The 7,284-nt window shown below is 37.6% G+C and overlaps 1 long non-coding RNA gene across 1 annotated transcript; it reads left to right on the top strand.

Moving 5' to 3' along the window:
* Nucleotides 1–5,176: 5,176 nt before the first annotated feature.
* Nucleotides 5,177–6,828, top strand: LOC140668832 (uncharacterized). Its single transcript, XR_012047252.1, has 3 exons — nt 5,177–5,554; nt 5,636–6,034; nt 6,146–6,828. It is a non-coding gene; the product is annotated as an uncharacterized lncRNA (long non-coding RNA).
* Nucleotides 6,829–7,284: the final 456 nt, after the last annotated feature.

A 7,284-nucleotide genomic window follows, 5' to 3' on the forward strand; every position in this document is an offset into this window, starting at 1 on the left:
GTTAGACTGGGGGTGATAAGCAGTTGTGCGGTATTGTTTAATTCTGAATTTTTTTGCTAAGTTCTTCATCAAGGCAGTTAGGAAATTGGATCCTTGATCGGTTAGAATGGCTTGGGGAGCTCCATAAATACAAATAAAATTTTTCGTAAAGGCGTCGGCTATGGTTAATGACGTGGCTTCTTTTAAGGGCACCGCGACTGAATATTTTGTTAATAAATCTTGTATCGTGAGTATATAAATATTTCCGTTATCGGATATGGGTAATGGACCTACAATGTCCATTACCCAATGTTGATATTTTGTCGAAAGCTGATCGGAGTGTCGGTTATTATCATTGGTTATTTTGTTTTTATTCTTGTTAATTTTTTTAATTGACAAGTCCGACAATTTCGAATAAAATTTTGAATGTCTTTTTTCATCATATTCCAATAATAATAAGATCTTAATCTGTTATAGGTTTTAGTTATTCCTTTGTGGCCGCCAATTACTGAGTCATGATATTCACGGATAAGGGAAGATCTTTCTTCTATATTTGGCGTTTGAATAAGGTCTTTACATATAGTTATGCAAATATTTGTGTCATTTATATGTTTAATTAATTGTGATTCTACATAAGCCCATGGGACATTGTCAAAAAAATTAGTTTTCTTAATTGAAATGGATTCTAATTGCAATTCTTGTACGACATCCAGCAATGATTTGATACAGTTTTTTATATTATCTGGTTCTATTAAAGTGCGGTGGTTAAGTTTTAGGGGTAATGATATTAGAGTTTTTGAGCGTGTTGTATTTATTTTTGCCCTTTCATAAATTATATCCTTATACATGGGTAAAAGGTTGGCTTCCTGTAGTTCTTTTGCTCCGTTATCGAGAGGTTCACCTTTCAATGTTATAAAAATTATATAGTTATCATTATGTTTTAGCAATCTATCTCGGCTTATTCGGGCTTTGACTTTATGCTTGGTAGGTACTTCCACGTAGGGTACATTGTCAGCGGATATTAATTCATCGTCACTTTCTTTGCTACTTGTTTCCAGGTCTTCATTACTAATTACGCTTTCGTTTTCGTCACTATTATATTCTTCAATAGTTAGGGGTTCCGTTACAGGTATATCTACGTGTGTTAACAAGGAGGTATCTTCGTTTATTTCCTCTTCGGTCACAGGTGAAGGATTATGGGGGTTAATTTCTACATTGGTTTGAATCAGGGGTTGACGGGCTGAGAATAAAGATTCATCAGAATCGGAATCAGGGTCTGGAGGAAGAGGATAAGTTTTCTTAAAAGGTAAGATTTTAACGGTTGGGTTTCTAGATAGTGCATCGGCATTGTTATTTAGTGTTCCCTTTTTATATTGTATATTGTAATCATATTCAGCTAATTTAATTCTCCATTTTAAAAGTCTCGAAGAAGGATCTTTAATAGAATGTAGCCATACTAGTGGTTTGTGGTCTGTCACGATAATAAATTTAGTACCGTATAAATAAAGTCTAAAATGGTTTGTACAGTATACCATTGCTAAACATTCCTTTTCGATAGTTGAGTAATTTTGTTCTGCTTTATTAAGTACTCTTGATGTATATGCGATGGGAAGATCTTTTCCGATTGGTCCCTGACTTAATACTCTACCGATTGCATATCCGGATGCATCGGTAGTTAAATTAAAGGGTTTGCTAAAATCGGGATATTGTAATATTGGTTTGGTACATAATTGTTCTTTGAGATTATTAAAAGCGTATTCTTGATTTTTTGCCATTTGAAACAGTTGTTTTTCTTAAGCAAATCAGTTAAAGGTTTAGCAATTTTTGAGAAATTTGGGATAAATCGCCGATAGTATTCAACTAATCCGAGAAATTGTTTTATGTTTTTAGGATTTTTGGGGGGAGGAAAATTATGTACAGCTGTGACCTTTGTGGGGTCAGGTCGTACGCCGTCAATAAATTCACATTTATCGGATTGTAATTTTAAATTAGCTTCGCGCAATCTTTTCATTAGTTTGTTAAATTTCACTTCATGTTCTTTTAAAGATCGTGCATAAATAACTATATCGTCCATGTAAACGAAAAGTTCATTACCTTGTAACCCAGATAGGACATTATCCATTAATCTTTGTTGCAGGGGCATTTTTCAGTCCAAAAGGCATTCGTTTAAATTGATAATGGCCGTAAGGGGTGGAGAATGCTATTTTAGAAGCGTCATTTGGATTCATGGGTATCTGGTGGAATCCTGAAGCGAGGTCAAGAACGGAAAAATATTTAGCGCTTCCTAATTGATCAAGTATGTCGGTTATATTAGGAAGAGGGTAAGCGTCTCCTATTGTTTTTTCATTTAGAGTGCGGTAATCAATAACCATTCTCCATTTTTTATTTCCAGATGAGTCGGGTTTCTTAGGAACTATCCATACTGGTGAATTATAAGGTGAGAGTGAACATTCTATCATATCGTCTCTCAGTAATTTAGTAACTTGTTTATCTATTTCTTCTTTGTGCATGGGAGGAAACCGGTATTTGGTGTGGATTAGAAAGTCGTCTGTAGTGTAAATGGAGTGGTGAGTCACGTGTGTGGTTCCTAGCTTATCGTCGGGCAAGTGGAATCTGTCTAGATTATTGGAGACTAATGTTTTAAGATTAGTCTTTTCTTCCTCATTTAAATGTTCCAATCTTAGGAGTTGTAGGGTAAGTTTCGCACGTTCTGGCGGCGTTTCAAAAAATATTTCTTCTAACTGAGACGGATTTTGGTTTAAAGGACAGTTCGCGCTTGTCTGATGCTCTTGTCACGTGCTGTGACCCACTGTTATCGTCTACCTAGGTGTCAATAACAGGGTTGCTCTCTATTTAGTTTTTTTGGTAATCTGTCTAAATCGGCTATACCCAGGGCTCCGCCGAGAGCAGGATCAATGTGTACTAGGAATTAATAAATCGGGGAATTTTTTTACTGATCAGTGATGATAATAGAGGCTTGATTTAAAAACTCTTTTATGATATTATCTAAATTGTAAATAATGTTTTTTTTATTTTCTTCTATAAATTGGATTAAAGTTTCTAATATGACTTCAGGGTCAACAAAAGGATTTTGTTGAAATTCAGAATCAATTGTCTGAGGCCTCATTTATTTTATTCTATTTGATAAGAAAAGAAATTAAGAAAGTTGGAAATAAAAAGAATAAATTTATGGCATATGTATTTGAAAATGATTAGGAATGTTAAGCAAACGTGTTGAATCTCATTATTGTATATTTGATATAGTCTGGTCAGAATACAATTCACTCGGCACTAACGAGAGGCTGAGGAAGTTCTAGGAACTCCATGACACCATGACAGTTATCGCGTATGCAATGAACGTGACGCACAGTGACACTCGAGTCAATTAAAGATGAAAGAAAGAAAAAAAAAAAATAAAAAAAAATAAAATTCTAAAATTATATCTGCAATAGTTCTGAATTTATTCAATTTTAAGTTGGAGCAATAATTATGATTGGAAAATTTCAATTTTTGAAATTATAAATAGATTGTGATTAATTTGACAAATTTTCAATTATATTAGAATTGGGATAAGGATTAAGGTGGTTTGTGATAGTAATTATGAGGGATTACGTACTTACTGTTGTTGTATGGTAGAATTCACCGTCGCAGCAATTCCAAATATATACTGATTTTGAAAGTTTTAATTTACGACTTGTATATAATATAAGAGCAAATTTCTCATTAATTAATGACTGCTTTAATATGAAGAACAAAGTTAAATTGTGAAATTTAAATGATTTGGATTTATATTGAATGTAGATATCTCTTTCCTTTAGAGAAAATCAACTGTTGTAATATGATTTATTTTTCATAAATATCGTTGATGCGTCTATTCATGTAATAAGAAAAGATTATTAAAATTGTTATTGCTCTTATGTAATATATATATGTTAATAAGAGTACGGTTCTTTGCAGGTTCAGCACTGTGTGGTGAGGTGTCATATAAAGAAATGTACACTGGAATATGGTGTGGTGGAGGCCAGCGATATAATTTATTGTTTCAAAATCACTGTCTCCGATGGAAAAAAGGAAAAAGAGATTAAACAAGGGATGCTCCGTTATTTTTATTATTAAATTAAGTATAACGAGTAGTTAATTCTCTTACATTGGTAGATCGATTATTTAATTTCATTCTAAATTTGCAAATTTCTTGATGTAGTATTTTAACTTTATAATTCTTGAGAATAGTACCAGAATGTGAGTCAATTTGTAATTTTATAAGAGTCAATAGTCTGAACTGTGAGTTATTTAAAAGAATGAGATATATATATATATATTGTTACGTCCTGGATCGCGAGCGAGGTGCGGTTGCGGTGGTTGGTGTACGCGGTGGCCGAGCGGTAAACCTGTCACGATCAGCGTAGCGGTGCACCGGAAGCTAGCGGTCGGGACGTAATGGATAATGGGGAGGATGTGAAGTGAGTAGACAATGAGTACAGATTGTTTACGTATACTAATTTTTATATATTTATCATTATTTTATACTAAACATATACGTACAGTTATATTTTATTATATTTTACAAGACGATTAGACAACTAAATCACGGACGAGTATCGGGAGGCGAACTGATAGGTGCTTCAGCGGCCGGCAGGATGCATACTCGCCCGAAGAAAGGCTGGGAAGAAATGATCCTCGGTTGCGTAATCCCGAAGTCTATCAACGGCGGGGGCACGGGCCACGGACGGTATTCGATAGGCGGTAAGGGCCTATGTGAGGAAGCGACGGCCCCGCTATTGGATGCCGGTGGAGTGACAGCGTCGTGGAACGGGTCAGGAGCTGACGACTCCGCTGTATGGTTTCCCGGTGGAGGGTATGTGAAGTACCCGACGGATGCTGGGTTCTGACTATCTGGTAGAGACGCAGCCGTTCGGACCGTTAGATAGGAGCCGCCTTGGTATAGTGACCGGATGAGGCGCTTCAATTGATGAGCACGCCCTGCTCGACGTGACCGACCCATGACGCAGCTAAGGAGGTAAACGAAATTATAATCAACGCCATGGTTGAATACGCGGAGGGATATAGACAGGGATTAGAAATAGTAACGCCAGTGATGAAAAAGGAAAAAGAAAGAAGAAAAAAAAAACATATACGCGTTAACGTAAATTGCTAAACGAGTTGACTTTATCTGACGGGTTGCGGGGACAGGGTAAGCCTTAATGAGTTTACTTTAATTTAATATTTATTTTATATTTCAGACCAAGAAGAGCGATCGGAGGAATTGTGAGAGACGCTCTGAGAGAGGCGCGGTTCGTGGACTGAGAGGAGGCAGATCGCCCTGAGAGAGGCGCGCTGCACGCTAGGAGGCGGAATGCCCTGAAAGAGGCGCTCCTCGGAGATGAGAGTCGTTCGCCCTGAGAGAGGCGTGCGACATAGATAGAGGTAGTCCGGCCCTGAAGGAGGTGCACTACGAGGGATGAAGGCAGAGCCCTATAAGAGGCGCACTGCTAGAAGGGACGTAGAGTCGCCCTGAAAGAGGCGCACTACGTAGGAAAAATATAGATCGCCCTGGAGGAGGCGCCCTACGGTGTAGGTAAGGATGGTTATCGCTCTCTGTCTAATGACACTCCCTATGAAGACGTCCGAATAAAATATTAATCTCTTCAATTATAAGTTACAGATATCTGAGGCTCTGGGTATGTCAAGGCGGACGTCGCGGACCTTGCCACTGGTGAGCGGATAAGGAAAAAGAAAAGAAAAAAAAAATAGAAGAAGCTATAAGGAATACAAGAACGCCCTGGAGGAGGCGCGCACCGACGCAGGATAACCGGAACACCCTGGGAGAGGCGCGCGTCGCCGCAGGATGAAAGAGAGAGCCCGATGTAGGCGTGAAGGAAGGATGACCTCGTCAGATAAGTAGCACTAATTTGCCCGATAATTTCAGTATTAAAATTAGAATAGAAAGCTTGTCTCTATATTTACAGGTGTGGACACGAGAGATTAACGGCGAGAAAAATTCACACCGAAAAGATGACTGACGCCCGGAATGGACAGGGGCCGCGAACTGACACAGGTATGTATATTTCGAGTAAATTACACGTAAACAATATGATTAATGATCACACGAATATATCTTAATAATAACGACAACGTACTCACTTCACTAAATTATTATGTGTTACAGGAACCACTGGGGAACACACTGTCACGCGGGTGTACACGAGAATGTGGATCTACAATAATGTTAGGGTTACAATATCAGTTAATAGAACCTTCCTTTGACTATAATTTCACGCGAGGACAGGTTTCGGACGCTTAAACGATATTAAATAGGCGGCATTAATAGTAATCTGATTGTCTGGAGAAGAAAAGATATAACGCTTATATTGTTGAAAGAGGTAATTTACTGCGAATGAAAATTAAGATAAAATGTCTTTGAAAGTGATAGATAGAATTCGATATGTATTGTGAGCGCCGTGAAAATCGAAAAAGAGAAAGAAAATATAATAGTGACAGTGGAAACAATTAATCAAGAATAAATTTATACGACAGTAAACGCAAGAAACTGAAAGCTAATTAATAGTATTCGCGATATGCTAGTCTCGAAGTCTCTCTGAGTTAATGATTTTGTGTGAATAATACCGAGTAATGAACTAGAAACACTGATTCGAAGATATAATATTAATTACACTGTGTGAAAATTTGCAAGAGTGTATGTATGACCGAATGCTATAAAGATAACCGATTATCAAATCGTATGAATGACTGTCTGTACAATGAATTTACTGAGTACTGTATGAATCGAGTATGAATACTGGATAAACTGTCTAATTGATCGAATATATACTGCTGATCGAATACTGACTATGCCGAATGAACTGTATGAATTAACTGTCGAAGCGTAAACTGAATGATCTGAACTGTCTGGGCGAGAACTGAATACTCAATATGAGCTGACCGAATACTGATTGAGCGAAAACTGAATTGTCAGAACGAACCGTACAAACTGATTTTACTGTCGGGGCGAAAGCCGAATAGTCATTGTTGAGCGCACTGTGCTCCCGTTTATATACCCGTGGTCGCTGAGGGCTCCCACCTTCTGAATTGTAGCGCGCGCAACGTGGTCCGATCCTGGTCACGCTTGTTTGTCACGGGTATTACGCGCCGGGCAATAGTAAGCGGTCACGGTGTTTGTCCGAAATTTTCACGTGATCCGGCGGTTCCTGAATGTTCTAGAAGCTTCGGGACCAGCATTATAATATAATATTTATATCGTTATTTCTAGATATATCGCAATTATTACTAGCGTTACGATAACTTATC

This window comes from Anoplolepis gracilipes, chromosome 8, assembly GCF_047496725.1.
Source record: "Anoplolepis gracilipes chromosome 8, ASM4749672v1, whole genome shotgun sequence".
Lineage (NCBI taxonomy): Eukaryota > Metazoa > Arthropoda > Insecta > Hymenoptera > Formicidae > Anoplolepis > Anoplolepis gracilipes.